Here is a 16,664-nt window from a genome sequence, read left to right as displayed (position 1 = left end):
TGAAAGAAGCGGGAAATAGTAAGATCTGGAGAGGACAGGAGCTCCACAAGGAGAGCAACAGAACCAAAAAAATTGAACACAGGGGTCTTTCCTGAGACTCATACTCCAACCAAGTACCATGCATGGAGATAACGTAAGACCCCTGCATAGATGTAGCCCATGGCAGTTCAGTGTCCAAGTGGTTTCCATAGTAATAGGAACAGAGACTGCTTCTGACATGAACTGATTGGCCTGCTCTTTGATCACCTCACCCTGAGAGGGGAGCAGCCTTACCAGGGCACAGAGGAAGACAATGCAGCCACTCCTGATGAGACCTAACAGACTAGGATCAGAAGGAAGAAAAAGAAACCCTCCCCTACCAGTGGACATGGAGAGGGGCATGTGTGGAAAAAGGAGAGAATGAGAGGGATTGGGAGGGGAGGAGGGAGGGAACTAGAGGGGTGATACAAAGTAAATAAAGTGTAATTAAAAATAAAATAAAATTTAAATTTAAAAAAAGAATTATTTTCCTTCCTAGTCAAGAACAATTAGACAACAAAGGAAGAGAATCCATCCACATAGGAAAGAGGAAAAAAAAAAAAAAAAAAGGACTCCACCAAGAGCTGTTGGAGCTCCGCAAAGTTTTAGGGTACAAAGGCTGATCACCAGCATTTCTATGTATTAACACGCAAACCACAACACTAAGTAATCCCATGGCAACACTGAGTGTGTGAGTTTGGCATACCTGGGTATGCATAGACATACACCCTTAGAAACATATATAATCAAGTTGTTGAGTGACCTGCATACTGAAAATAATAACACAGTGGTGCAAGAAATGGAAGAAGATACCAATCAATAGAAAGATCATCTGTGTTCATGGTTTCTGAAAATAGTGTTTCTGAAAATAGATTTCCATACTAACCGAAACAACCTACAGATTCAGTATAGTCTCCAGTAAATAACCAATGATGTCCATTACAGAAATGAGAAAAATGCTACTGCTATAGGACTAGAAAAAATATTGAATAGGTAACTAATCTTGAGCTAACACCGCATGCTAGAGGCCTTCCTGAGTTCAACATATGTTATGAAGCTATATTTATCTCATGTTTTTAGTAGCATAAGAATAGACATTTCAAAGAACAGATTAGGAAGATAAGAAAGAAATCCCTACTTTTTACAGCCATCTGATTTTTTTTAAAAGCTCAAATAATTCAAAATGGGTAAAAGGTAGAGTTTATTAAGTGGTGATAGAAAAGCTACATTCCCTTTTAAATATAACTTGCATTTCAACATGCACAGTTCCACTCCAAGTGGATTGAAAACCTGTTGCAAGACCTGGTCTGTAAAACTATTGGGAGGGAACAGCAGAAAGGCAAACATGACCTTGGTCTGATCCCTAGCCTCAAAAGCCAAGGCAGCCTAGGCCAAAGCAGACAAATTTGATGGTAACAAACTACAAAGCTTTTTGTAACAAATAAAATAATTAATGGTACAAAAAGACAGCTTAGGGGTTGGAAAAATATTTGTAAGTCATACTTTTGAAAAAGGAATTGTATTCGGAAATATAAAAGACAGCCAGTAATTCAATTTCAAAAAAAAAAAAAAAAACAGGCCTGTTAAAGATTTAGAATGATCATATGACCTGAACAGAAATTTTAAAAGAGACATGATATGACCAACAACTATACTGAGACCAGGCTGTGCACAGTCATCATTCAACATTACTTAAAATAGTTTATTTTCAAGCCTCAGTTGCACTGAGCCTCCATTGTACAAATGTCTTTTGACTCCATTTTGAGGCTAGAGGGGGATAGTGTCCCAGGGTAGATCTTCATGTGCCATCATTTGCCCAACACCACTAGGCATAGACAGATAAACTACTTACTCATTGGAGTAGAAAGGATGCCTATGCTGGTTTAGCTTTATGTCAGCTTGGTACAAACTATAGTCATTATGGAGGAAGGAACCTCAATTAGAATATAGACAATGCTTCTATAAGATCAAGCAGTAGGCAAGCCTTTCGAGCATTTTATTAGTTAGTTATTAATAAGAGATGGCCTAGTTCATTGTGCTGGTACAAGCTAGGGCTGGTGGTCTTGTGTTATAAAAGAAAGCACGCTGAACAAGCCACTAGGGCCAAGCAAGTAAGCACTCCTCCATATTCTCTGCATCAGCTTTTGCCTGCAGGCTTCTACCCAGTTTGAGTTCCTGCCTTGGCTTCCCTCAATGGACTATGAGCTAGGACATGTAAGCCAAATAAACCCTTTCCTCTTCATCTTGCTTTTGGTCATGGTGTTTCATCACAGCAATAATAGCTCTAATTTAAATACCACCCTATAAACAAATCAGTGTGGAGTGGGATTGTAGGAGCACATTTGTGTATTAGCATCATGTGAAGGAAACCATTCTCAAGAATTTACTGAGCATATAAGACCAAAAATACCTGGACCATGAAGTAGCAGACATCTAAAGGTTGGCCCCACCATTGACCTGCCAAGATATTACAAGCAGAGAACACCTTGCTGTCCCAAGGCCTCAGCTCAGCTGCATTCTCGGCTGTTGACATGGCCTACCCCACTGCTCCTATTGGCCATCACCTGATTATTCTTTTGGACCAAGTTCTGCCTTCTTACTCTGATCTGGTTCTGCCCTTTCACAAAACAGCTGGACTCAATTCTGATATTTGCATTGGATCCTGCTGCTCTTTTGGCTTCAACTGCAACTTCTTCCCTGAGGTTGGCTTAGGATTGTTCTCTCTGTATATGCATTTCCCTCAACCTATTTCTGAAACCTTTTTATTGTCTCCTTAACTTGTATTCATTCTGTATATCATACACTTACACATACACACACAGCGATACACACACAAACAAGGGCACCGTATGCTGTGTGATGTGAGAGCTGATATAAGAAATTGAGATAGAAATTAAAAGAGCTGCCTCAACTCTGCCAGATTGCACTATGTAGGATTGTGTGACGAATTATTGTGATTAAAACAACTACATCTTGTAACATTATTATTTGATAAATTGTAAAAAGAAACATATTTGTCTCTGTTTTCACAGTTTGTATAAACTACTTAAACTCACGATTATTAAGTAAATGCCTATTAAAAACATGATTTGGTATTACTTAACACCTGTTCAGAGGGCTATGTAAGAGATAAAGGATAACAAGTGTGAGTGAGGATGCAGAGAAAGAGAAATCACTGTGCACTATGTAATCACTACAGAAGTCTGAATGGAGATGTTTTAAAAATGTGCAGGAGTGATACCTTATGACCCAGCAGGCCTAATAATACTATGTAGATTTTGGAAAAAAAATGAAATTAAGTTCTTAATGAGGTATCTGCACTCTTGTGTACATGGCAACATTATTGATAATCACTTAGCTAGTAAATCAAACTAGTATCCAAAAGAGGACGAACAAATTTTAGAGATGGTAAAAATTAGCAGAACATAAACATGCTTTTAAAAGAGGGTGACCACATTCAACAAAACCACATATATGAGCCTGGGATAAAAACAGAAATCCTGCACAATCTCCTTCATTTGTTGAAGGTTAAAATTTAAACTCATAGAAGCATAGAGCAAGTGGTGGCTTTAAGGGGCTGTGACTGGGAAGAGTAGGGAGAAGCTTGTCAAAGGGGGCAGAGTTTTAGTTAGAGGAAGGAAGAATCAATAGCAGTCCATCGCATGGCATGGTGACTGTACTTAATAATAATGCACATTTGAAAAATGCTGAGGGTACATTTTAAATGTTCTCACTATAAAAAAATAATTATGGGAGGTGATGACTATGTTAATTAATTTAATCATTCTACAATGCAGAGCCATAATCAAAACACCACACTCTATGCCATACACATACACAATTATCTCTTTATTAAAACTGTAATAAAAGGAGAAATCAGCATTTTCTTTAGTCTAGGTCCAGCTCCCCATAGCAGCTTTAAAGGATGGCAGGTTGTTTAAAAGAGTGAGTGTCTATCCATGAGCACAGCACGGACAGTGTCTCTTTTCTGGAGCTCCTCACCCTTCCTATTGCTTGAACCTTGTGGTCCTCACAAGGCAGTTGCTCTTGTGGCTGCCTGCTGGCGTGATGGTTCCTTCTTTATTTGGTATGTATTATATATTATATTGGTATGTATATTAGCATGTATATATTATCTTGTAATTATATTATTATTTGTTTCCTCAATATAATATTTTTTATTAATTATTTAAAAATTTCACCCCAATCACACTCACTTCCCATTTCTCCCAGGTCTACCCTCCCACCCTTGTACCCCAACTTCTGAAAAAAAAAAAAAGAAAACACAAAGTCCAGTGCTGCTTCCAGGGCCATGTTGTTGTCTGTCATCTGTGCTGTTGCTGAGGCCCCTGTTGGTTTGGCCTTTACTCTTTACACACATTTTTTGGCTTTGAAATTATATATTTCTGTTCTATCTGTTTTCATACTGTTCTTATTAATGTAGCAACATCAATAATTAAACTTACAAACTAATTATAAACAGAAAAGAGTTATTAAGTCATAGGTCTTCTTAGTTACAGGGGGAAACTTCGCACACTGGCAAATTGACACCTTTTTTGTTTGGATCCACTGACAGGTATCAGGCAGTCCATCCATTAAAAACATGTGTTTTATTGTTTACCTGGCTTACTTGTTTCAAAATTGTTTTATGGGAACAAATACCACTGGGATGAGTAAATATAGAATCTTTTCTCTACTTTTGTCCAAGATCTAGAGCGATGCATAGTAGTGGAACTGCCAAGCAGTCCAGGGACTAAAGAACTGTGTGTGCTGAATGAGTCAGGACAATGGGTAGGCCTGTGAATAAAACCAGAAGACCAATTGGTTCTTCCTTCAGGAGATAGTTCTTTAAGCACTAGGTGGTTAAAACCACCGTCAACTTTCACTGTTAGAGGGTTCAGACATATTATCTATACATCTTTTTTCTAACCCAACATGGGTAAATGCCCATTTGAGGCGCCATCCCACGTCTCTTGGTTTATATTTCATAACCCATACTAGAATGTAAAGTAATGATCCTGTGTTAATATTTGGAGCTTTTTTAAAATTATTATTATTATTAATTACACTTTATTCATTTTGTATCCCCCCATAAGCCCCTCCCTTCTCCCCTCCTGATCCCACTCTCCCTCCCCTTTTTGCATGCATGCCCCTCCCCAAGTCCACTGATAGGGGAGGTCTTCCTCTCCTTCTTTCTGATCTTAGACTATCAGTTCTCATCAAAAGTGGCTGCATTGTCTTCTTCTGTGGCCTGGTAAGGCTGCTCCCCCATCAGGGGGAGGTGATCAACGAGCAGGCCAATCAGATTATGTCAGAGGCAGTCCCTCTTCCCATTACTATGTAACCCACTTGGACACTGAACTGCCATGGGCTACATCTGTGCAGGGGTTCTAGGTTATCTCTATGAATAGTCCTTGGTTGGAGTGTGAGTCTCTGCGAAGTTCCCTGTGTTCAAATTTTCTTGTTCTGTTGCTCTCTTTGTGGAGTTCCTGTCCTCTCCAGCTCTTACTATTTCCCATAAAATTCCAAATATTTGGAGCTTTTTAAACAAGGATAAACTCATGACTTGTTCTTGTTGTAGTGTGGAGAAGAGCACTTGGGTGAGGATGGAAGATTGACTTCATACTTTAAATCTCCAGTGAGAGTGTCTCCATCCCTGATGTGTACTACCAGCTGGCATTATACAAACGACTAGCCATCACTGTCTCCTCTGGCCCCCGTGCATTAATGTATAGATAGAGATATGTACTTAGCGTGATGTGGGATATGAAGAATTATTTAGTATAATAATTACAACCTTGTTATGTATGCTTATCTTGTTATATCTGCCTTATCTACAGTTGCAAGCAAAGATCCAGGATTAAATCTTCATGTCTTATGTGGTAGATGCAAATCCAGGCCATTAGTGAGAGAAAATGAGAGAAAGTATAGAGAAGGATGGAAGTTAGGGAACTGTAATGTGGTATCACTCTGGACAATTTGTCCTGGAAAACTGAACAATTCATAGCAGGTCATCAGACCCTGTGCTGAATATGCCTACCAAGCTCTGCAGAATGTAGAGAATTTGCCCCTACTCTACCATTCCCCTGAATGTTCCTATTTTACCTTTTGGCTATGTGAGTAGCATCTTGGGAAACTATAGACTGTATCACTGTGGTGTGTGTTTTGTCCAAGCAAATAAGTAGCTCGGGAGCTGGGCATATATCTGGTTGTATGGTGCCTTCATGGAAAAGAGTCTATCTTTGTTGACCAGCAAGTGTCAATCCATGTGGATTTGAATTGTTTCTACAATAGGAGATGAGGCAAACAATCTCCTTGAGGATTCTGACATAGATGAAGTTGACCTGAGATGACCCTTCAATTGATCCTGGGCCATTCCATTCCATTATGACCCTCTTGCTTATGAGCTTCTTATTTCTGACCTCATTTTATAAGCTCACTTCCTCTCAAACAGGGTATCCTTATTCTTTCCAAAGATAGAAGTTACATAGTACTGTACTTTCCAGATTGCTGGTTTTTCATGGTTTCCTGGAAGAGTTAAACATAAAGGTGAGAGAAATAAGCTGAAATTATTGAAGCTGGTGTGGAGGTCAGTAGTTATGTTGGCTAGTTCAGCCAATTGCCATTTGTAGAAACACACACTAACATTCTGAATATAAATGAGGCTGTAATTGCCCAACTCTGGTGGTATTTGCTTAATGGCATTGCCAACTGAGTATCACTCTGCATGGAAATGTAAAATAGGAAACCTTTTAGTAAATTTCCAGACTTCTAGAAATAATCTTTCCTACAACTCTCACCATGTAACAGCTTCTTTCCACTGGTTCATTTGGAGGATGTGCCTAATATAACAGTGTTTCCCATTCAATAACAGTATTGCTGGATATTCCCCAAGACCAACATGATGGGATGAGGAAGAATAATCCTTGAAATACATTTTAAAAAATTGTTAAAGTGAATTCTGTATAATGGAGAAGCTAGGCAAGGCAATTATTACCAACTGACAATTTCTTTACAAATTTGAAAAAAATGTGGTTCAGATTTCAATCAGTGGGTCTGCTTGGCTTTTTATGAAACATTTCCAGGCAAGCTCTACAAGAAACCCAGACCTCAAGAGCACTCCAAAAAAGATGAGAAGTAAAAGTAAAACAGTATGATTTCATTGACACAGGAGACAACTTCCTTAACAGAACACCAACAGCACAAGCTCTAAGATCAACATTCAACAAATGGGACCTCATGAAACTGAAAAGCTTCTGTAAAGCAAAGGACACTGTTGTCAGAACAAAACGACTGCCTACAGATTGGGAAAGGATCTTCACTAACCCTATATCTGAAAGAGGACTAATATCCAGAGTATATAAGGAACTTAAGAAGTTAAACAAGAACAAATCAAGTAACCCAATTAAAAAATGGGGTAGAGAGCTAAACAGAATTCTCAAAAGAGGAACATCGAATGGCAGAGAAACACTTAAAGAAATGCTCAACACCCTTAGTCATCAGGGAAATGCAAATCAAAATGACCCTGAGATTTCACCTTACACCTATCAGAATGGCTAAGATAAAAAACTGAAGATACCTGATTAACCAGGGTCAGATGAAAGGGGAGGAGGTCTTCCCCTATCAGTGGACTTGGAAATGAGCAGGGAGGAGATGAGGGAGGGAGAGTGGTATTGGGAGGGAAATGAGGGAGCAGGATATAGCTGGAATACAAAGTTTATGAACTGTAACTAATATTAAAAAATAAAAAAATTAAAAAAAAAACCTCAAGTGACAATACATGCTGGAGAGGATGTGGAGAAAGAAGAATCCTCCTCCATTGCTGGTGGGAATGTTAACTTGTACAACTGCTTTAAAAATCAATATGGCACTTTCTCAGAAAATTAGAAATAGTGCTACCTCAAGATCCAGCTATACCACTCCTAGGCATATATCCATTAGATGCTTAAGTATACAAGAAGGATTTTGCTCAACCATGTTTGTAGTAGCTTTATTTGTAATAGCCAGAATGTATAAACAACCAAGATGTCCCTCAACTGAGTAATGGATACAGAAATTGTGGTACATTTACACAATGGAATACTACTCAGCAATTAAAAACAAGGAAATCATGAAATTTGCAGACAAATGGTGGGATCTAGAAATGATCATCCTGAATGAGGTATCCCAGAAGCAGAAAGACACACATGGTATATACTCACTTATAAGTGAATATTAGACATATTATATAGGATAATCATATTAAAATCTGTATACCTAAGGAGGCTAATCAAGGAGGAGGACCCTGGTAAGCTGCTCAATCTTCATTCAGAAAGGCAAATGAGACAGACATCAGAAGAGGGAGAAAACAAGGAACAAGACAGGAGTCTATCACAGAGGACCTCTGAAATACTATGCCCAGAAGGGTATCAAAAATATGCTGAGATTCATAGCCAAACTTTGGGCAGAGTGCAGGGAATCTTATGAAAGAAGGGTGAGATAGAAAGACCTGCAGGGAACAGGAGCTCCACAAGGAGAGCAGCAATACCAAAAAATCTGGGCACAGGGGTCTTTTCTGAGACTGATATTCCAAACAAGGACCATGCATGGATATAACTTAGAACCCCTGCACAGAAGTAGCCCATGGCAGCTCAGTGTCCAAGAGGGTTCCCCAATAATAGGAATAGGGACCATCTCTGACATGAACTCATGGGCTGGCTCTTTGATCACTTCCACCTGAGGGAGGAACAGCCTTACCAGTCCACAGAGGAAGACAAAGAAGACAGTCCTGATGGGACCTGATAGACTAGGATCAGATGGAAGGGGAGGAGGACCTCCCCTATCATTGGACTGGGGAGGGGCATAGGAAAAGAAGAGGGATGGAGGGTGGGATTGGGAGGGGATAGGGTGGGTCCTATGGCTGGGACACAAAGTGAATAAACTGTAATTCATAAAAATTAAAAAAAAACGTTCTAAACTGGAAACCATTATATATATATATATATATATATATATATATATATATATATATATAATTTTATGAATATATATATATATTCAATGATTTGTGGGAGAAAAAATAACAAGACATAAAATAAAAATAATAAGATAAAATTTATAGAAAAGCCCCAACATAATGTTATGAGACAAGGAACTTCCAAAAATGCATTGTTATCTTTTTTTTTTTCTGTTTGTCATCTACCACTGGGTATGCAGCATACATTTTAGAGTATTTTTTTCCCACTGACACTCCCTTCATTGTAACTAAATTTTCATTTGCAAGTGTTTATCAGGTGGAGGTTGGTTTTGAGTTAGGGATTGGGACGTGTGTCCACTTTTCCTTTCAGCTCTAGAACTCCATCTGGTGCAGACTCATTGCAAGCCCTGTGCATGCTGCTTCAGCCCTTTGAGTTCATAGGTGCATTGATCCTGCTGATTTAGAGGATCTTGTTTTCTTGGTGTCTCCATGTGCTCTGGCTCTAATACTGTGTCTTCCTCCTCTTTGGTGGGGTTCCTTGAGCCCTGAGGGAAGGGATTTAATGGAGATACCACACTTAGGTTTGAGTGTACATAACGTCTGCCTGTGGATCTCCATGTTTGTTTCAATCTGAGAAGGAAGAAGCTTCTCAGATGTTGACAAAGCAAGGTACTGATCTATGAGTATAGCAGAATGTCATCAGGAGCCATTCTATTGTTCTTTATTAATTTATAGAAATTTTTTGGTAGTTATAAATAGGGCAGCAATGAACATGGTTGAACAAATGTCTCTGTGGTAGGGTGAAGTGTCCTTTGGGTATATGCTCAAGAGTGGTGTAGCTGATCTTGAGGTAGTTTGATTTTCATCTTGCTTATTTCTATACTGGCTGAACAAGTTTGCACTCCCTCAAGCAATGGAAGGTGTTCACCTTACTCCTTACTCCACGTCCTCATCAACATGATGTGCCACTTGTTTTATTAATCCTAGCTATTGGGGTGGGTGTAAGATGAAATCTCACAGTAATTTAGATTTATATTTCTGGGATGACTGAGGATGTTGAATATTTCTTTAAATGTTTTTCAACCATTTGTGTTTCCCCTTTTGAAAATTCTCTGTTTAGATCTGTACCATCTTTCAGTTGGGTTATTTGTTTTCTGGGTATCTAGTTTTTTGAGTTCTTTGTATATTTTGGATAATTTTGGATATTCTCTCTTTATCTGATGTTGATAATTTTTTTCCCATTCTGTAGGCTGCATGTATCTCTACAGCAGGTATACATTTATTTGGGTTATCTTAAAGAGTCACATTGCTAGATCATATGGCAGATCTATTTCTAAGGTTTTAGTAACCTCCAGAGTAATTTTTATAGTGGTTGCACTGTTTAGTAGCCCTCCTATAAACAAATGACAAGCATACGCAAAAGCACTAGGAAAACACCATTCACAATAGCCTCAGTGTATTAAAATATCTTGGAATAAACATAAGTAAGGAACTGAAAGACTTATACAATAAAAATTTAAGACTCTGAAGAAAGAAATTAAAGCTCACTCCAGAACATGGAAAGAGCTTCCATTCTCACGGCTACCCTGCAATTCTTCAAAAACTTCCCACAAAATTCTTCAAAAAATAAAACTGAATTAAAAATTAGTAAATTTCATATGGAGACACAAAATATCCTGGATAGCCAAGGCCAACATGAACAATATAAAAATACTAGTGGAGGCATCGCCATCTCAGCTTTCAAGTTATCTTCTAGAACTATGTCATGAAAACAGCACACAAGAACACATTACTATAGTCACCTGATTGTTGACAAAGCAGCCAATAAAACATAGTGAAGATAAGACAGACACTTCAGCAAATGGTATTGGCTACATGTCATAGGATGGAACTGAAGCCTTATCTTTCATCTTGCATAAAACTTAACTCCAAGTGAATGAAGGATTTTAATAAAAGCTCCATACCTTGAATCTTATAGATTAAAGAGTATGCTTAAACTCATTGGCACAGGAAAGGATTTTCTGAACAGGACCCTGGTAGTGCAGTCACTAAAACTAATAATTAATAAATGGAACCTCATGAAACTAAAAAGCTTCTATACATCAAAGTCCATAAACATTATATTAAATAAATAGCATACAAAAATGGAAAAATCATTACCAACTGTATGTATGATAGAGGGTTAGTATCAGGAATTGTCAAAGATCTCCCCCCCCCCAAAAAAAAGAAACCAAACCTGAATATCAAAAAAATCAGACAACTCACCTCAACTTTGGGGCATGGAACTAAACAGAGAGATTTCGGAAGATGAAATACTCAGAAGTGTTTTTAAATGTCAACATTGTCAGCCATTATGGAAACATAAATTAAAATTAATTTCAGACTTAATTTTATCACAGTGATACTGCTTAAAATTGTTTTAAAGGTACAAATGCTGGTGTGGATATGGAAAAAGAATAATACTTAGTCATTTGTGTTATTGATTCTTTGGGGTTATTTTTAGTTCTTTTTATATTCTGTATATGAAATCATCTATCAGGTATAGAGTGTAGCAAAGATTTCATCCACTCCATGGGTTTCCTCTTCATATATATAAGTTTTTATGTTTATGTATGATTTACGTTATATATCTGTGTTTATATAGTACAGTTTAAGTGAAGTCAAATCACTTGAAGTGATAATGTTCCCTGAAGTTCCATAGATGAACAACAATGCCAGTGTCATGCATGAGATATTTTCTCTTTAGTTGTTGTTTAGGAGAATCCATGAAACTCCTGAAAAAATATGTGCTGTTTCTGTTGTTCTTGATTGTCTTCCAGAAACTAATGATAACACACACTTTGGACAGAGGACCTCGAGTGATTGAGCTGGAATGGACCTAGAAGCTTTCTCTCTGAAGACTAGCTTTCATTGCATCTAAAGGTGTTATTCAAGCTGCCAAGGGAGAAAAGCAATAAACATTTCTACTCAACCATAAAGCTTATACAGTACATCAATGTCCAGCCCAATGAGATATTCTCAGTGGTACAATAGTAGCACTTATTTTTGGAGGCAAAAACCAGACATCTAATTGGACTTCATGGCTCTCTAGTTAGTTAAAGGTCTTCCCACTGAGAGTTAACTCATTTGCATTTCTAAGCTTCATCATCTAGTTCTTTGACTTATCTGCTATTTCATTATTATTATTAGCTATATGATGTTGTGGAATAAAATTCCCGGGGGAAAAAAATCACACCTACGTTAAAAAAATGATAGAAGACCAATTAATTGATTAGAAATTCTGTGATTAGAAATCTGCGTAGAGTTCTATAATATGGTATGTATTGAACCAAATTATAATATGGTATGTATTGAACCAAAAGTCTCTTGTGCTTGGCTGAAATCAAAGAGAAGAAAATGATAAAGCAAAAGGGAGGCAATGCAGATCACAAGAATAAGGGCATTGTTCCCATAGCTACACAGGCAAGAGCTCAGGGGGAAAGAGCACCGTACTGCCCTTGCTTTTGTTAGTGATGTCATAGCCAGCATCTTCAAGGCAGTAGTCCTTGCTGTCATCTTAGTTTATAAATGAAATACAAAGGCTTTGAGTTAGTAAGTTTGTCTCTCAATGTCACGTAGCTTCAAATCTCATTTTCCTAAAGCACAAATTGGACAATCAGAGAAGCTTATAAGGGAAAAGATGTCATTCTCTGACCAAGTACATCTCTGACCTTTTATGTTTATGTATGAAGCATTTCCACAACCTATCAGGTTTCCAATACAATATCAAGTAAGGCTAATGCCACTTCATCTTAAGTTCTTATTCGATGTATAAAACCCCACTCTCCACATCTTGTAGTTACCCCACAGACAACGACAAGGAAGACCACAGCAGCTCAGTGGGCTGCATGCTATTTAGCAGGAGTTGAGTCAGCACAGGAGGTTAATAAGTATACAAATGTTTACTTAGGGAGGACATTTGAGGAATGCACAGCTATTACAGCTTACAAAGACGTGGTGTTGCCATCCAATGTTGTCTTATGGGCTGTGAGAGGTTGAGAAGTTAAACCCCACTCTCAAAAAGCCATGCAATCCCTTTATATAATGATCATAGCATTCTTTACTTATTAGTTATGATTATGCTAGCTAACTGAACTCAAACAGCTGCTCTATCCATAAAATAGGATAAAGATTGTAACTAACACCAAGTACTGCAGTGAATATTAGGCTCCTGGTTCCTGTGAACATTCTACATTTTATTAAGTCCAAGTTCCACTGTTTATGGACTCAAAGTTATTTTATTCCCACTAAGAGAGAGGAACCTTTCAGCAACACTGGAATCTGAAGCAACACATATTAGAATTTTAAAATATTAAATGCAATAATTAATACTTAGGAATAATTACATAGTGTATTATTTCCATTATGGCATAATTTGTGTAATTGCTGTGATTATTTATAAGAATCCTCAAGAGACAATAGACACAATCAACCTGTCTTGCTTTTAGGCTGCTACAATAAAGGAGCTGAGTGTGTGGCTTATAAACAGAGACAGTATTCACAACTCTGGCTGCTGAGTCCTTGGTCAAAGGCACTAGGAGATTTGGTGTCTGGTGAGAGCTTATTTTTCATGTTCACAGAAAGCTCTTCTTACTCTATCTTCTGTATTGCAGCAGAAACTAAAGTGTTGAATAAAGGTATTTAGTGGGGGTAGTAACCTCTCCTAAGCTCAATGCTAGCGCTTTCATGTTCGAAATTGTAAATACACAAATTGAGAAAGGAGGTTTTACACAAACCTCAAACCTGTAACATAGGGCAAAGTAAAAAAAAAATAAAAAAAAGTCTTCCCTTTTCTTCTAATATGTCTAAACGTACAAGATCATTCCTACTTTTCCTTCCTTTCTTTTATAATTTTAGATCCAATATGAAATAGTTTTTTGATGCTGTTGATTTTTACTTTTTTTCTAGAATCAAAAGTAAAACACGGTTTGGGTGTATGGTTGTGCCCACTGTATGCTGGGCTTTATGCTTAGTATAGCGAGTGTGTTATAGCTTGTGACTTGTGCTATTTTAAGCCTTAGAGTCAATCACCACACACCTTTCATGAATGTCTCACCTTTTCAACTTAAAACATTGTAGCTGAGTCTACACAGCTTCCTTTCTGATGTTGCATTCTGAGAAGTAAGGAAGAGTTTTAATTGTTTCTGATATTAAAGTCTTATACTGAACATGCAACAATGAAAATGACTAGAAATTGTCGTTGTGCTGTAAGTGTAGAGGCTGGTGGTTGTAAGGAGGTAAAGTGTTCATATGGAGAATTCTCAATAATTTGGCAACAAAAAGCTAAAATGATGTCTTCTCAAGGGGCTTTCCATCCCTTTAGAGACAGCAGTTCTAATAAAGAAAATGCTAGAGAACAAACATAAAAGGTACAAGGAGGAGGTGGGGTTGGTATGGAAAGGGAAGCAGATGAGACTTGTAAAAAGGTAAGATTCTGAACCAGCCCCAAGTGTAATTGAAAACCAGTCATATGCTTAAAGAGGATACTTCTGAAGAACATCCTTTGGCTACTCCTATACGATTGTCTGTCCTTTACCCAAGGTTTACAAGAGAAGTTCAAATCCACAGTGCAGCTGGGGCTGCTGCACTGACAAAAGCAGACAAGAGGTTGGCGTCTGAAAGCCAGGAAGAGAAACAGCCCCAGAACATGAAACCTGTGGGCTGTGGCAATGAGGATTTCTGCCTTCAGCATGCAAGGAAATCGATTGCTGTTATGACTCCGTTGTCCGTATTTTATTATGACTCCTCAAGTAGATTATAACAGCATGTGGATTGTGTTTGCTTCTCCTATTCAATCAGTTTTACCCTGTAATGATAATATTAATAAGTCCCTTGATGGCACAGATTAGCTTAGTTTTTGCCTTTCTTTTTATGCATTAAATTTCATTAGAATCTCATAAGGAAAAACTGGAATGAAAATAAAAACTGCTTACTGAGAGTCAGACAGTTGTCTCTAAGAAGAGGTTCCAGGTTCATAGCTACTTCTAAATTTCATACTCCCTGCTTTATATTCATTCCCAATTCTATTCAAATTCAAATACCTCTTTAAGGCTTAGGCAAGATCAAGAGCACCACAATTCTAAATCACCTCCATTCCATCTTTGTATTCTGCTCCGTGCTGGTTTGGAAAGATAAGAAGGTGAGTAAATGAGACAGAAACAGAAAGAGAGAAAGAGAGAGAGACAGGCAGAGACACACAGAGAGAGAGACATAGACAGAGACAGATGCACACAGAGACACAAAGAGACAGACACAGATAAAGACACAGAGAGACAGAGAGGGATTTTTGAAAAGGAAGACTTGTACCCATGGGTGAATTGGACCCGAAGGCATAAGAGCAGAAGAGCCAAATCTGCTTACTGCCAAAGGCGCCAATAGTAGCCTAGTACGAACAGTTCTGGAAAGTTTGCCCTAGTGGTGCAGATAATGGTGAGCCAGGGGCTGACAAGCTCAGCAGCCACTCAGGCACAGACACTGGGCTTTGAGTTGGACCATCCCAAAATCCACATCATCTGTGAACATGTCAGGCATGTGAAGGGCCTGTCCTGCTGATGCAAAGCTGCAGGATCTCCATAACACAGGACAACAACAGGATAACCGGAAGGAGTCCTGGTGAGGATCCAATATTGATGGGGTCACAGAACCCAGAGACCTCAACTCAGTGTATCATTGCAATGAATATTTGCAAGTAAGAGGTGTAGACAGAGGGTTATACTGTGGTACACACTCTGACACACTACAGCCTCCATGATGAGATGTTTTCTAGGCGTTTTGTTTTGTTTTGTTTTGTTTTTTGTGTGTGTGTGTTTTAATTTGGTAGGGAGGTTGCAATGATGGAAGGCAGACACGAGGGGACAGAGAGGTGAAGGTTGTGGAGGGATTGGGATGAATGGTGTGAAACTCACAATCAATAAAACATTTTTAAAGAGAAGAAAGCCAAAGCTTTCGTAATATTAGGGAATCTTTTAAATTTACAACTATGAAGTTGTTGAGTTTATTTATGGTGAAGGAAGGAGAGAATCATATCATAGTAATTCTAAAAGATAGTCCTGGAGTCTATGTGACCTCTCTTCTATTGAAAGTATTCTTTCCAAGAAACTGTTTTTCAAGTGATTATTCTAAAACACCAATTAAGAATCTTATCTGGTATGGTAATGTCTTAGGTGCAATTTGGAAAGTACTATCACAGGGTAAGGCAGCTTCAGAATCATCCAGCAATCAGAAGCCGCCATAGTACTGAAGTGGAAGTAGCAGCAATTGGCAATTGCAACTGTTGCCTACAAACTCTTGTTTAGGTTGATTAGGAAGTCTAATTTCTAGCATACAAATGAGAACACTAGTTCCAGAGATGCCTCCACCTCAACCAGCACACACCAATGGTTTCAGAACTGACCCGCTCTCCATGTTCTTAGTCTTCGTGTCTCTTACTCACTGAAGAGCAGCAGGACCTTTGAACATTCCTGAAGACTACAATTCTAGAGAGACTTTGCAAGTTCTTTCTATGCATTTTTTTTGCCATTTTCTAATTGTATTAGTAGTAATGTGTCAGACAGTTTAGTTGTTGATCCCACTAGAACAGAGAAGAGCTAGGTAAGAGACTCCACTCTGAAGAGGAAGTGGTCATATGCTTGCCTTTACAGAGTCTATGAGT

This window comes from Psammomys obesus, unplaced genomic scaffold (genome assembly GCF_907164565.1).
Source record: "Psammomys obesus unplaced genomic scaffold, mPsaObe1.curated_primary_1811, whole genome shotgun sequence".
Taxonomy (NCBI): Eukaryota; Metazoa; Chordata; class Mammalia; order Rodentia; family Muridae; genus Psammomys; species Psammomys obesus.
Note: the sequence above shows the minus strand (reverse complement) of the source record.